At 43.9% G+C, this 16,763-nt stretch overlaps 1 protein-coding gene across 1 annotated transcript in view; it reads right to left on the minus strand.

Moving 5' to 3' along the window:
• LOC126236645 (glucose dehydrogenase [FAD, quinone]-like) overlaps window positions 1-16,763 on the minus strand; it is a 209,150-nt gene that overhangs the window by 182,144 nt on the left and 10,243 nt on the right. The gene's annotated exons all lie outside the window — the stretch shown is intronic.

The raw sequence follows: 16,763 nt of genomic DNA on the forward strand, positions 1-16,763 counted from the left end.
TATCCACCTTTCGCAGCAATGCAGGCTGCTATTCTCCCATGGAGACGATCGTAGAGATGCTGGATGTAGTCCTGTGGAACGGCTTGCCATGCCATTTCCACCTGGCGCCTCAGTTGGACCAGCGTTCGTGCTGGACGTGCAGACCGCGTGAGACGACGCTTCATCCAGTCCCAAACATGCTCAATGGGGGACAGATCCGGAGATCTTGGTGGCCAGGGTAGTTGACTTACACCTTCTAGAGCACGTTGGGTGGCACGGGATACATGCGGACGTGCATTGTCCTGTTGGAACAGCAAGTTCCCTTGCGGGTCTAGGAATGGTAGAACGATGGGTTCGATGACGGTTTGGATGTACCGTGCACTATTCAGTGTCCCGTCGACGATCACCAGTGGTGTACGGCCAGTGTAGGAGATCGCTCCCCACACCATGATGCCGGGTGTTGGCCCTGTGTGCCTCGGTCGTATGCAGTCCTGATTGTGGCGCTCACCTGCACGGCGCCAAACACGCATACGACCATCATTGGCACCAAGGCAGAAGCGACTCTCATCGCTGAAGACGACACGTCTCCATTCGTCCCTCCATTCACGCCTGTCGCGACACCACTGGAGGCGGGCTGCACGATGTTGGGGCGTGAGCGGAAGACGGCCTAACGGTGTGCGGGACCGTAGCCCAGCTTCATGGAGACGGTTGCGAATGGTCCTCGCCGATACCCCAGGAGCAACAGTGTCCCTAATTTGCTGGGAAGTGGCGGTGCGGTCCCCTACGGCACTGCGTAGGATCCTACGGTCTTGGCGTGCATCCGTGCGTCGCTGCGGTCCGGTCCCAGGTCGACGGGCACGTGCACCTTCCGCCGACCACTGGCGACAACATCGATGTACTGTGGAGACCTCACGCCCCACGTGTTGAGCAATTCGGCGGTACGTCCACCCGGCCTCCCGCATGCCCACTATACGCCATCGCTCAAAGTCCGTCAACTGCACATACGGTTCACGTCCACGCTGTCGCGGCATGCTACCAGTGATAAAGACTGCGATGGAGCTCCGTATGCCACGGCAAACTGGCTGACACTGACGGCGGCGGTGCACAAATGCTGCGCAGCTAGCGCCATTCGACGGCGAACACCGCGGTTCCTGGTGTGTCCGCTGTGCCGTGCGTGTGATCATTGCTTGTACAGCCCTCTCGCAGTGTCCGGAGCAAGTATGGTGGGTCTGACACACCGGTGTCAATGTGTTCTTTTTTCCATTTCCAGGAGTGTATAACGAGTATGAGTGGATCCAAAACTGATCCTTTTGGGACGCCCTTGTCATTTCTCCTGTCACAAAATTTTTTTCTCTTTCCAACATTGTGTGAATTATTCAGTACAACTTTTTGCCCCCTGTTTGCTAAATGTTGTTCAAACTAGTTGTTTGAAAGCCATCAGCTGCATGAAACTTCAGTTTTTCTGAGAGAGTAATATTATCTAAGCTATCAAAATTGTTGAAAAGATCACTAAATATACCAACAGGTGAATCTGTTATCATATTCGATTCCATCGGAATAAATGTGTCCTACAACCATGATGTAATTCAGGACAGGAAGGCCAGAATTGGTTGTAATGCCACCGTGAAAGATCCTCACCTCTCACCTATTATTTAACGCAACAGCATTCCCAGTCGATCGAACCCTTTGTAATCCAAACTGTTATATAAGTAACCTGTTTGTATTTAATTTTAAGATTACTCCTGGCTACATTATTTTTTCGAAAATTTGGAGGAAAATCTCAGTAATGAAATCAACGAAAATTATTCTTAAGTATCTTTATCACCTTTCGTACGAAGATATTTAACAATGGCATATTTTAACTGTCTAGGAAAATTCCCTGTGCCCACTGGCATATATGCATTACATAGACCACTAATGACATTACATGACATTACTTATCAAATTAGAAAAACTGTTCAGAATTGTGTTGGATATTCCATCAAGACCATAGAAGCTTTGATAATTCTGCTAACTTCAGCGAAGGATGTTGGTGCTTTCTCTAATTGATTAAAGCCTCGTGAATGACATTTTAATATATTCTCTTGCCTCTTCAACTGAACCATTTATTTCTATTTATGAACCTGCAATAAGATAGTAACCGTTAAAAATACTAGCAACTGTGAATTATCAGTCATAGCCCCATCATTCAGTTTAATTGTGATAGTACCCTCTGCACTGATTGGTTGCCCTTTGTCGCGTTTCACGGCATCCAGTATAGTTATAAACTTATTGTCTAGGTTATTAATTTCCGTGATGAAGTGCATATTTCTGGACATTTTAAGGACTTTACAGTGTTTATTGTAAGATGCAAGAAACGTCGGATCTCGACTTGCTCTAACCTTCATATAAATTCCCTTTTTCCTCTAACATAATTTATTAATTCATGTAGTTATCCATGACTTAATTCTTTTAATTGACTTTTTGGATACATTTTACGAAAGCTACTTTAAAATATTGACTCCAATTTGGTATTGAATGCATTACATTTCAGTATAGCATAGTTTTATCTTATTCTTAAAACACTGTGAACTGGTGTGATTAATAAGCTTCATTGGTTTGTATGAACATGTGTCACAATTGTTTATATCCATTAAATGTGCGTTATAAGAAGATGGTCTGTTAACAAGTAGATAACTGTTTCAGCCTGAGCTTATCTTTAAAAATGTTGTCAGGATCCTGCTGTCCTGCTGCAGCGAACTCAAAAACTGACTACTGAATCGAATGAAACAGCCAAATAGTTTAGTTCATTTCCCCAGTTAGAACCTTTTAAGAAATCTGCTTTGAAATCTGCACTATCTATTGACTGTGAAGATAGGTTTGGTTCTGCTTGGAAGGAGAGGGTAAAGGGAAGAGGGTATTTGCATAGGATTTAATGGGTCTCCTGATACGTTTATCATCGTCTCCCTTCAACGAACTAAAGCAGAATTAATGCCCGTAATGAAACTGCAATACGAATGTGCCCGTAATTCGGTTTTACGTAAATAAAAGAAAGAATCACTTATTATTAATGCACATGATAAGGTGAATCAACCTTTACCTGCCAAGGAGCAACAGTACGAAGCTATATTAAATGATATGGTTATATGAAGTCAGTAGTAGCGAATGCGGAATTACCGACATATTTGTTGGGAAGACTGTGGGAATAAGCAGTGGTTCTCTTAAAGAAGCTATATAGAAGACCTACGTGCAAATAACGCTACAGTCTTGTTCTACTGCTTTGGCTCCTTGCCAAGTGTGCTGCAGATGTTAAACAAGTCCAGAGGCACGATGGCTCGATCGTGACAGATAGTTGCACCACTTACAGATATGTAACACAGATTTTCGGGTAACTTCAACGTAAACAGTTCAAAAAGGGGTCTTACCAAACAGTATAGGTAGACTGTGCAACGATTATAGTGCTTACATCAAGGACATAGCATGCAGAGTATTGAAATGAAATAATACAATGAGTTGTAAACACTGAAGACATGCGAAGGGGAACAGCACTGGCGAAGTAATCTTTGTTCGGCACACCTGCTTTGCTGCTAAGAAGTAGTTCATTCGTTTATTCGATTCAGATGACAGAAGTAGTTGGACAAAACGCACGCATTGATGACACCGTTATTTCAGCAGGAAAAAAATGAAATAGTTCTTATGTGTTCTCGGAGATCTGTGTGACCTCCGTTTGAAATGTTGAAACAGAAAAAAATAATAATTACAGTAAAAATTAACCTTCTTTTAATCAGAGTTCTAATTGCTACATTCTGTGTCCCTTTGTGGATAAATGTCCGCCACCGGAGCGCCGTGATTAGCGTGTCTAACTTCTATGCGGTGGACCCTGGTTCGATTCTCGGTACTGGCAGGGAATTTTCCTTGGTGGGAGGACTGAGACGGAGTGATGGCAACTGAGGGGTTACATGAGTGAGAGGTAGCGACTCTAAAGTCATGACAGCCGACAACGGCCAGGAGGGCGGTGCGCTGACGCCGTGTCCTTCCACTGCAAGAAGATGACAAGGCAGTCGGTCGGTCCCGACTGGATCGTACATTTTTGAAACAATAGCATCATTTTTAGCTTATACGGTTATTTCGATTTGTCCATGATTTCAACCAGTCACTTTCATGAAACTGAACTCTCGGTTTCTCGGACCTTTTGTTTGGTGGAATTATCGAGAGTCGGCAGGCCTTTAGGACAGAGCTGTCGGCTCGCATCACCACTAATTTCATATTATGGAAAGTGCGGTCCATCATCTACAGGCTGGAGAAAGGCCGCGTATCCTACACACTGGAAACGGTTTTAAGGCCGACATTAGATACTGGATGAGACTAACGATTCGGCCACGAACGATACGTTACACACAGACCTTTGCGGTTAACAGGCTGATCATCCACATTGCTGGATACAAACAGGGAGCGACAGAATTTGACACAACATATGATGACTTGGTGGATAAGATAGGTTACAACCGTTCATGTTGTAACGTATATCAGAACTCTGCCAAGAAAAGGAAGTGAGATGCAAAGTCACCTTGCTCAGCAAAGAATTTTTGAATCAAATGAATCATTTAAATAGTGTTTTCATAACAAAAACAAAAATTTCAATAAAATGAATTTTTAAGATACCACTTTTACGAAGCGAACAAAAAGTATAAAATAATTTCTCTTAGCGCCATACAGTTTCCTAATCTCATAAAAATCCGTGAAAATCTGTGATTTTGAATTTTTAGTAGCTATGGAAATACTTGTAGAATTTAAAACTAAAATTATTCGTGCATCAGTTGTCTACTGCATGTGCCCCAGGCACTTAGCTTCAGAGTTATTGAAAACTGACAATTACAAACGTTTAAGACTATCTGTGTGATCTAACAGTCCACGGGTGTACTGCGGGTCCATAGTGTCCAATGGGCACAATATTTCGGCGATCAGGCATGTGGCCATCGTCAGGTGCGCTGACGAAATGAACTCCTGAGGGCGGGCGGCCGTCCTAAATGCCCTTCCCCCGCGAGGCGTTCTCTCCGTGGTCCGCGCCCGCTGAGAGGCTGGCGTCGGCATCTGGACTATTCGAGCAAGAAATACGCCTCGAGAAGTTAACGAATCATATCTGTATGATGTTTGGAATCTGTGTCGAGCTAGGTGAAATCATTTTAAACTTTGATTGATTTAGATATCGGAAATACCAAAAATTCAGTTTTATTTAAATAATTAATTTCTGCTTTGTAGTCTTGTGTGACTGAAATTTTTCAGTGTTTTTCTAACGTTTTGGTAAGATAAGAACGGAGACGTGTGGTAAATTTTAGAATTATTTCAGTTCCTCTTCACTTGACTTCACTTCCTCTTATGTGTATTACGCAGAACGACCGGGAAGGAAAAAATTAGAGAGATTCGAGCTCACACAGATGATTACTAGCAACTGTCCTTCCGTGAATCATTTGCGGCTGGAACCAAAAAAGGGCGACAGGCAGTGGAACACAAAATACCGTCCGCCACGCACCAGACAAGAATGCGAGTTAATACTGCATTGTCATCCAGTTGTCAACTATGTTCAAAATTTCAAGACCCTAGCCGGCCGGAGTGGCCGAGCAGTTCTAAGCGCTTCTGTCAGGAGCCGCGCGACCGCTACGGTCGCAGGTTCGAATCCTGCCACGGGCATGGATGTGTGTGTTGTCCTTAGGTTGGTTAGGTTTAAGTAGTTCTAAGTTCTAGGGGACTGATGACCTTAGCAGTTAAGTCCGATAGTGTTCAGAGCCATTTTGAACCATTTTTTCAAGATCCTAGTTCAGCAGGAAGATCATTTAACAACAACTGCAGATTTTGTACCTAGCAGACAGACAGACAAGGAAGTGACCTAATAAAAATGTGGTAAAATAGTTTTTGGTTACTGGTGTTGTCCAACGTGTGCTGCGAAATGGATTATATTATTTCTTGCTTTGCCTACAGCGCTGTCGCAGACGGCCAACAGTACTGCAACAATATAGCGTCTGTTGCGGTTATACGCTGGGAACCCACGGTGGGAAGGCGGCATCCGCTGTGGGTGGGAGCATCGGCGCCGAAGGACGGCCGGCCACAAACCCAGGTGAGGCGGCGGCAGCCAGTAAAGACTGCCGGCGGATCTCGGCCGGCCCCACCGCCGGCCAGAGTCGACCGTGCGCGCGCAGTCGGGCCGCGGCCGACCTGCTCGTAAGTTGCTGGAGTAACGGACCGTGTGCGCCTGGAGCCGTTCCAGGCGGCCCCGGCGGTCGTTCCAGCAAGTCACGCCCTTATCTGTGCCCCAGGAGCTTCCAGCTTCCTCCAGAGGTACCCGTCGCCTGCAGGAAGCCCGTCCCTGTCCTCAGTGCTCCGTGATTGCTACATGCTGAACCGGTGTCCCTCGCTTCCTGGAATCGACGTGCTTTAGAGCACTTCCTCAACTCGAGGAAACTGTAGATAGGTCAACAAACAGGCGCCTTGTTTCGGCGCTCGAAATCTGCTACAACTCGGGTAGCAATGCTCCGATCAATGTATAGAGAAGTGACACTTTTCTGATTATTGCTACTGATATACACTACTGGAACGCAGAGCGTAAAGCATCAGACCGATTTTTATCAACCTGTATGGAGCTCTTGATAAGATAACAGGTATTAAACGTGTGAACTTCAAATCGGTTCTGAACTGATATACATCACCAACATCAGTGGGAGATGTGATCACCAAAAGGCATGAAGACGCTCTTGTATCCATTACAGAATGGATGCAAACAATCTCTGAAGCTTTGCTTCCACCAGCACCTCATTCCCTACATTTCAAACTTCACAGAAGTTCTCCTGTATGCCTTTCGGGACTAGAATGAAGTTTTCACGCTGCAGTGTGCCGTGAAATAGGAACTTCCTTGCAAATTAAAACTCTACGTCGTTTGGAAGGTAGGAGATGAGATGCTGTCGGAAGTACAGCTGTGAGGACGTATCGTGAGGCTTGATCAGGTAGCTTAGTCTTTTGGAAATAAAGTTTTAAACTATTAAAAACGAAAGGTGACATGTCCGCCAAAGGTACAGGTCTTCAGCTAGGAAGTTTCATGTCAGGGCACATTACTTTCTTGTCAGCGCTCATTACGCTGCAGAACGAAAAATTCGTTCTTTGAAACACTGAATGTCATTTTGAAGAATTTCACGTCTTGCCCGAGACACATGCTGTGTTAGTCGTAAAGACTGCTCGCTGAAGAGTATTATGAAAGTATAAGTCGTCCCACTGCATCATAGACATGCTCTATGGTTGACAAATCAAGGGGCTAGATAAGTCAGTCAAGCACCGTACACTCCTCAGGGAGTCTGTGGGGTGACTGCAGTGTGAAGACTTACATTATCTCACTAGATGGCTCTGAGCACCATGGGACTTAACTTCTGAGTTCATCAGTCCCCTAGAACTCAGAACTACTTAAAGCTAACTAACCTAAGGACATCACACACATCCATGCTTGAGGCAGGATTGGAACCTGCGACCGTAGCCGTCGCGCGGTTCTAGACTGTAGCGCCTAGAACCGCTCGGCCGCTATCTTGCTAGAATGTGCTGTTTGTTCATCATGAACGGTATGACAGCAGTGTATATTATTCTTGTCTTATAACGGTGAGGATTCAGCCTCCCTTGAACAGCTATGAAATCAGTTTTGTTATATTATTATTCAACAGCCCCTACAATCACGATTCAAGCACTTGAGGAGTTACGCGTGAGAATGGGTCCTTCCGGCGACTTTTCGAGACATCACTGAACAACACAGAATTTCACTCGATGTTCAAATTAACCTTGGATGTACACCACTCAGGTCTCTGCAGTCCGTGGTAGTATGACAGAGAAAAAAAGGTTCAAATGGCTCTAAGCACTATGGGACTTAGCATCTGAGGTCATCAGTCCCCTAGACTAGAACTACTTAAACCTAACTAAACTAAGGACATCACACACATACATGCCCGAGGTAGAAATCGAACCTGCGACCGTAGCAGCAGCGCGGTTCCGGACTGAAGCGCCAGAACCGCTCGGCCACAGCGGCCGGCAAGATGTCAGAAGTAAGCGCTTCGTCATAATAGAGGATTCAACCCAGCTTCCAGTTCCACGTTCCCGACAGTTCGCTGTCTCACACTGTCCAGATTTTAGCTGTTGTCATAGTCCTACTCACTAGAGGCAGACGAACAATGCTACGATCTCCTCGCGGTGCAGTTCTTCTGGAAGCGACTATGCCTGCTCATCCAGCGACACTCTTGCTCTGAGTTCGAGAGCAGCCTTTCTGCAGCCATTGCACAACAGCCAACTGTTTGTTCGTTCGGCGTAAGGCTATCGCGCCCCACTCAGAACTGTGAAGATCATCCCGTTCTCCTAATGTTGTAGCTATATAGATTACTATTGCTTTTGAATTGTATTTCTGTAGTACCGAATTTCCCTAAACATTTGTTTACTTCTTCAGCGTTAGGCACACCAAACAGCCATCACGAACTTACACCTTCCTCCGTCTGTTGGAATGACGTTTTTACTTTCTGAAAATACCATTGCACACAGGATTTATCCGACATGCGAATAGTTACGGAGATACTGGATATAACTTTGGCATCATTAACTCAAAGCATCCCTGTTGTAAAAGTCTCCATTTTCGTCAATGTAGATAATTATGGGTACAGATTTCCGTTATCTTAGTAGTGTCATTGCCATATGCAATTGCCAATAAAAAGTACAAACAAAGCTTGAGTATTCTTCACAGAACTATTTCCAAACTGGAATCGATGGAGCTGAGCAAGACAATCACGCTCAGGATCATTCAGGAGGAGGACGAGGAGGAGAAGATTGGAGTTTAACATCCTGTCGACAACCAGGTCATTAGAGATGGAGCACAAGCTCCGATTAGGGAACGATGGAGAAGGAAAGCGGCCGTGCCCTTTCGACGGAACCATCCCGGCATTTTCCGTAAGCGGCTTAGGGAAACCACGGAAAATGTAAATCAGGATGGCCGGACGCGAGTTTGAATCGTCATCCTGCTGAATGTGAGTCCAGTGTCATAACCACAGCCGGCCGCTGTGGCCGGGCGGTTCCAGGCGCTTCAGTCCGGGACCACGCGGCTGCTACGGTCGCAGGTTTGAATCCTGCCTCGGGCATGGATGTGTGTGATGTCCTTAGGTTAGTTAGGTTTAAGTAGTTCTAGGGGACTGATGACCTTAGAAGTTAAGGGTCATAGTACTCAGAGCCATTTGTACCATTTTTGAGTCATGTTACATGTGCAATACCAAACTGGCAGATCACTTCGTATTCACTCTGAGACAGAAAAAACGACGCACCTCGAAGAGTTATGCAAACTGGTCACAAACTGTTGCGCATATAGATATCGACGGAAAGTACAACATTGTAAATATTGATGGAGGATGGATGAACGTGTAAAGCTCTAGCGCAGTTTCACCGTCTAGCTGGCAAAGAGGACAGGTCGATACCAGGAGACAAAGCATTTGCGAATTTCATTGCGCGTACTGAGTCGGAGAGTAACTGAGCCTCTCAGATGGGCGCGTCAACAACACGTAGTTGGACTCAAAGAAGCCGGTTAGAGTAATAGCGAATCGCTCGACATCTGAATAGGAGCTATGCCACTATTCAACGATGTTGGTAGGAATGTGTTAACCATGGTCGAACACAAGATAAAGAACAAGACGTTCACCTAGTGAGACGAAGAAAGTGAAGACAGAACAATGGTCAGAGAGGAACTCATGGCCCCGGATTCATCATTATCACTGATTCGATGTGCAAATGGTGCTTTAGTGACCACAAGGACCAGTCATGGAAAGGGGGTGTAGCTCAAGGCTCCCCTTCCGCCGACTGCCTTCGACCTCTCTGCACCAAGAAGACCGTTTGCAGTGGTGTCGGGCGCATTCGGCCTGGAATCTCATTAACTGACGACAGATTGTATTTTGTGACGAGTTCCGTTTCGAACTGACCCCGATGACCAGCTAAGACATTCCTGGAGACGCCCAAGACTACGTTAGGATAGTTTGTCCCGCCATACGGCATGACAGCCGTGAGTGATGGTCGAGCGTTTCATTTCATTTCATAACAGGACCCCTTTGGTTGTCATTCGTCGCACCCTTACAGCACAGTGGTTCGTCGGTGAAATTCTACGCCGTTTTGTCGCCCTTCACAGTAAGCCATCCTGTGCTTACGTTTGAATAAGATAGTGCCGGTTCGCAGGAGGCGAGAGTTTCTGCTGCTTGCTTCGTACTTGTCAAACACTTTCTTCATCAGCAAGAGAAAGTCTGAAGCATTATGGGCAGGGCCCTCCAACCAGCTCGGGATTTTGAGGCTCTAAAAAGCCAATTGGACAAAATTTGGCACGATATCCTTTAGACGGACATTCAACTCCACCAATAACGTAAAGCTGAGTAAATGTTCGCAAAAGGGATAGAGGTGGACCAAAGCGTGATTGACTTGCTCAATTTGTGAAGCTCTTTATCTAGAATACATCATCCCATTTTTTCTAAAATTGCACTCATTTGTTTGTCTCTTCTTCTACATTACAATTACTGATTTCCTTCCAATTCGGATAATTCCTTCGTGGTGCGTAGTTTTCCTTTTTTATCTAGGAGCGTATCTGTAAATTCGAACATAAATTCTTTGTTTGCAACTATGACTTTTCTTTCATTCACGCTGTGTTGTGTCTGCTACATGTGGGCTAGAGTAACGTTTTTTTGTGATTCTTGTGGATATCTGTGTATACAACGTATTCTTAGTGACAATAAATCTCTGGTCAGCAGTTTCTCTTACTACACACTCTGTTACCATGCGAATCTAATCAGCCTTGACAGGCTGTTAACTTTAAGAGCATCATTAACCACAAAAGTATCCTGTGTAATTTATGAAACAACTTTTTATTGACTAATAGTAGTGTGCAGCATATGATTTGATTCGATGCAGCGGAGAAAGGGGATTACTGCAAAGGATGATGAGATGCTGTGTAAGTAGGCTGTTTAGGTTTTTATATTGGTAACGCCATGTAGCGCACTGTATGAAAATCACTGGCTGTGCTGTGTGCAGTCTGTGGCTGGGTGGCATTGTTGGAATAGTCGCTATTGTAGTGTTGGACAGCGGCAGCTGGATGCGAACAGCGCGTAGCGTTGTGCAGTTGGAGGTGAGCCGCCAGCAGTGGTGGTTGAGGGGAGAGAGATGGCGGAGTTTTGACAGCGGATGATCTGGACGTGTGTCCATCAGAGACAGTAAATTTGTAAGACTTGATGTCATGAAGTGATATATATATATATATATTATGACTTTTGAACACTATTAAGGTAAATACATTGTTTGTTCTTTATCAAAATCAGTAGTTAGTGACTTCACTAGCTAGAATCTTTTATTTAGCTGGCAGTATTGGCGCTCGCTGTATTGCAGTAGTTCGAGTAATGAAGATTTTTGTGAGGTAAGTGATTCATGAATGGTATAGGTTATCGTTAGTCAGGGCCATTCTTTTGTAGTGATTATTGAAAGTCAGATTGCGTTGCGCTAAAAATATTGTGTGTCAGTTTAGTGATGATCAGAATAAGTAAAGAGAGAAATGTCTGAGTACGTTCAGTTTTGCTTAGATGTTTGAAAATCAAATTACGTAAGGGGTTTATCAGCACAATAATTCATGAGTTTTTCTAAGGGAAAGTTTCAGCTGTAATCCAGGAATTAATTGTGGGACGAGTGAAATCGCGGCCGACTTATTGCCGTTCTATAGCTACAGAGCGTATCTGTATGAACTGTTGTGAACTTCATGCTACTGAGCGCATGTGGATAAACTGTTTTGAACTTGATACGTATTACTTCACTGTAAATGGAATCAAATCGAGCAGCAAAACAGTTGTAATTGGTGATTTCTTTATTAACACAACTAATTTCGCTGCAGTAAACAGTCTTGCATTAGCGTACCAAGACACCCTCATCGTTCATAGTCAAAAATGAAACCCCTGAAGTTTGGAAGAACACGCCTGACCGTCTTCCATTCTGTACCCTTGGAAAGAACACAGGTGCGCCACCACATTATTCGCGCCGATGTCCTGTTTTATTGAATTTGACCCCCTCTTCACATTAACTTTTAACTACGGCCGTTGGGGTCGTATTGGTGCGCTAACGTGACACTGTTTTCACATGAGAATACTGTTTTAATGCAGCAAAACCGTTTGTGACAAAGAATTACAGCAGTCTTGCGGTTAACTTTGCTTCCATTCATTAGGAAGTTTAACGGCTGTAGTTGCCCGCACTACAAAGTTCTATATTCCTTCAGTATTCGTCCTACAAAGAATTTTCAAAGTTATATGACTGGCTTGAATTCACGTCCTTCTGCTTTTTAAATGTCCTCGGTTTGGTCTAAAATGAAAAAAAAATTATGCAGTATGCTATAACGTACAAAGATTTCTGTAACTGTCTAGTACTTTGGCGCTGAATGACACCGGTGTGCGGTCCAATAGCGTTCAGTCTTTTGACTCATTATCAAGAGTATTCCTGGCACATTCTATAATATTTTATCAAGTTAGTTTATCAGTTGGTCTCTGTCTTGCTGATGATTATAATCCGCATGGGAAAAAACTGATAACATCACACAGCCTGCCTTTCTCGAAAAGCATCGAACAGGGCACAGGTCTGAAAGCTTCTGCCGTGTGAACGGATCATTGTCTACAGTGTTAAGTGCCTTCACTTTCTGAGAAAGCTTTAGATTTTTATTATGGACGTTTAACCGTATTTTCATGAGGAAGATTACGAAACTACTTTTTCTCCTAGTTACTGACTTAGCCCATGGAGGTGGATCCGTTGTTTTAATGCAACACTACGTTGTAACTAACGCTTTCAACTATCGGAAAACAAGCCTGCGGAACGGTTCATTAATAAATTACACCACACAAGGACGGGTTGCTGGTAATGAGTGTTAATCTTCCCAGGGATCTAATTCCGGTTCATGGAGAGGCAGTTCCCGCTACTCCGGTAATATGAAAATTTTGTAATACTTAACTTAAAGAGCTATGTAAGTTTCACTGAACCAGAGCAGACTTTTGAAGCTGATAATGTCTGTCTGTTGGTTATCGCACTTACCTGCTTCGTGTCATTAATGCTCTGACGAAATGCCATGCCACATAAAACAGCATGTATTTCAAGTTGTGGAAGGAAAATTCGTGCGCTCCCCTTGAGGCGTGAAAATATTTTGACGGCAGATGATGGGTACGCAGCCGGATGTGTGGCCTCTCCCTTTTCCCGAGCATCTTGAGACAACACGCGGGGGCCGTAACCTTGAAATTCCCAGCTGCTCACCGACGGCTGGGAAGTCTTCGTCGCTTCATACCTTTTGTAGTGTCAAGATCATCAAAGCAGAAGCATACAACATGATTGCTGTGCTGCTTTCTAAAATAAGGAGTTATAAAAACAACCATACAAAGGTCACGTTAATGCAGAGAAGTGAGGAAGACTAACTTAGCAGATAGCACTCCTGTATTTACGTTACTGCTTTAGAAGGTCTTTTCTTTCAGGTTCAGCACAGAGCCACTGAATACTTCTCGTACATTTCCAGTAAAGAATTTCTAATTAATTTCATTTCATTATGTCGCTAATACTGCTACTCTTCGATTATGCGAGGCCAATTAAATGAATCGTAAGTAATCATTTTTTCTGAGAAAAGTGAGCCTTGGGTCAACATTGTAAACAGAAGAGAATCGAGACGTATTTTGCTATCACAAATATGGATTCACGCAATGTGAAAAAAGGTTGCTTTGATCTATCGAGGAGAGCGGTAACCTTGGTATTTCAGTAAATCATAGAATTCATAGTTTTGGTCATATTTTAATTTATCTGAACCTGCATCTGGTTTCGGCTTTACAACCGCCATCAGATACACAAAAGTAAAATTTCGGATACACGTTATCTGCGTCATTGCCTGCCTTTACCAGGCAATTCGCTGACTGATTTTTCGTGTGTATATATTAGGTCCATGTTCATGTTCGCAAATTCCTTCATTTTATTTTCGTCTTATAGATCTGATGATGGTTGTAAAGCCGAAACCAGTTACCTCTTCACACAAACAAAAATGTGATCAAGACTGTGAATTCTACAATTTATTCACATGACATTACCTAGCGTTTCGTGAAAGAAGCAAATTGAAGCAAAGTAAGAACACTACATTTTAGACTAATATCGCTGAAGTTTCCGAGTATCAAGTGACCACTGATGTTCTAATGTTTGACGCCGTACGGCGCTGGCGTGCCACATCTGCAACTACATCTGCATCATACTCCGCAAACCAGCTAACGGTGTGTGGCGAAGGGTACTTTTGTACCACTAACTGAGACCTCCAACCCTGTTCCACTTGCGAATATCGCGTAGGAAGAATGAATGTCGGTAAGCCTCTGTATTGGCTTTAATTTCTGGAATTTTCTCCTTGTGATCATCACGCGAAATGTACCAGGGGGGAGGGGGGACGCGGAGGGGGGAAGTAATGTATTGTCCGACTCTTAAACGAGCGTACTGTCCCTAAATTTGAATAGTAAATCTCTCCTTGATGCACAAAGCCTCCCTTGTAATGTCTACCGATTATGTTGAGCATTTCCGTAACGCTCTCTCACCGGTTAAATGATCCCGTGAAGAAACGCGGCGCTCTTCCTTGGATCTTCTCTCTCTCTTCTATCAGTCCTATCTGGTAGGGATTCCAGATAGACTGACAATACTTAAGACTCGATCGAACAACCACCCTATATGCCCCTTCCTTCGTGGATGAGTTACATTTCCTTAAAATTATTCCTATGAATCGGAGTGTGGCATCTAATTTTCCCACTTTTTTATGTGGTCATTCCACTAAAGGTCACTCGGGTTAGTTACTCCTAGATATTTTACGTTAGATACTGTTTCCACCGGTTTGTCATAGATAGTGTAGTTGTACAGCAGTCGATTTCTTTTCCTGTATATGCGCAATACGTTACATTTATTTACGTTCAGGGTCAACTGCCAGAGCTGGCACTATTCTTCAACTCTCCTGAGGTCCTTCTGCAAATCCTTACTATCTTCTGGCGTTACTACTTTGTTATAGACAACGACATTGTCTGCGAAGAGCCTTAGAGAGCATTCTACTAGGTCACCTCGTACCAAGTAGGAACTTGATGCTATTTAGTCAAAAATCAACACGGTGAGACTGTGGCTGCATAAAGATACAGGCTAAGTCTTAGAATTATCTAAATACAGCAACCAGCCAGTAGTAATAACAGTATTTACTAAAAACAAAAGCCACCGTTAATGGTTTCGACTTGACAGATTCGTCCTCAGACGACTGTTCAATTATAAAATCGCGTACCTCTTATGCTGTACATCGACGCTGATTTTTTGCCATTGTGATGAAAGTTCCTTTTGGCGGTGGCTCTATACAGCAGAAAATGATGTAAGACAAATTACTACCTAACTGTAATTGGATCTAGCAATGAACTAACACAACGTAAACACCTTTCTCAGATTACAGCCGAGTCATTTAATAATACTGTTGACTACTTTTGAACTTCATATACCTGTGGAATTGTATATTCAACGCTTTTTAGACATCTGAAGATGCAAACAGAGCACGAAACGCGCACACACACACACACACACACACACACACACACACACACACACACACACACACACACACACACAATATTTCGGCCACGCGGATGTTTAAATACAAATAAAGCAGTTTGTACATTTCAAGATCTTGTAAGCTGTAGCTCTTTGTTCTGTCCAGCCGAAGTAGGGCACCCACCATATTTTACGACTTTCATCAAAACAATAAACATCGAAAACTGCATTTACAGGAGAAGCTAAATCTAAAACTGCATTTACAGGAAAAGCTAAATCTAATTTTAAACATCCCGCCTCAGTTGCTGATTGGTCAGCGCGGCTGACTGCCATGTGGATTACCCGATTCGAAAAACATGGTTCAAATGGTTCTGAGCACTATGGGACCTAACATCTCAAGTCATCAGTCCCCTGGAGCAAAGAACTACTTAAACCTAACTAACCTAAGGAAATCACCCACATCCATGCCCGAGGCAGGATTCGAACCTGCGATCGTAGCGGTCGCGCGGTTCCAGACTGGAGCGTATAGAACCGCTCGACCACCAGCGGCCGGCTACCCGACTCGATTCCAGGTACCATCAGGAATTTTTTCTTGGCAGGAGGACTGGAAAGGGGTGCAATCTGCATCATGATGCCAGCTGAGGAGTTACTTGGCCCAATAGCAATGCTCCAAGTCATGAAGCTTGACAACGGTCTGGGGGGCGGTGAGCTGACCGCATTCAATGACCACTCTGGAGGAGGGTGACACGGCGGTCTGTCTGTATCGATGAACCCATCAGGGTTTGTGGGCCAAGTTTGATTTTGAACATGCCGTCTGATAATGAACCTGTTGATTCGAAACCGGTAGCAGTGTTTTTTTCCTAAATTAGTAACTTTCTTAAAAGTGATTGGTTGTTTATATTCTTTATAAGAATTAATTTGCATGATAATTTTCTCACAGCAATGTAACAGACAGTAGTGAAAGTGGACGAAATATCAATTTTTATGCAAACTGACAACGTTCGAAAATTTTCTTGACTGAAAATCTTGGCGTTAGATATAACTTAATTTTGTAAATACGTAGACGAGAAAATTTTCATTATTAAAACCCCGCGCACAGCACATGTGTGCCAGAAGGGTGGATTCTGGCAAGAGCTTTTACGAGGAGCAGATTTATCCGAGGTGCTGTGGGTGTGTAATCAGCGTTCACAGGCCAGTAACTGAAGTCG

This window comes from Schistocerca nitens, chromosome 1 (assembly GCF_023898315.1).
Source record: "Schistocerca nitens isolate TAMUIC-IGC-003100 chromosome 1, iqSchNite1.1, whole genome shotgun sequence".
NCBI lineage: Eukaryota > Metazoa > Arthropoda > Insecta > Orthoptera > Acrididae > Schistocerca > Schistocerca nitens.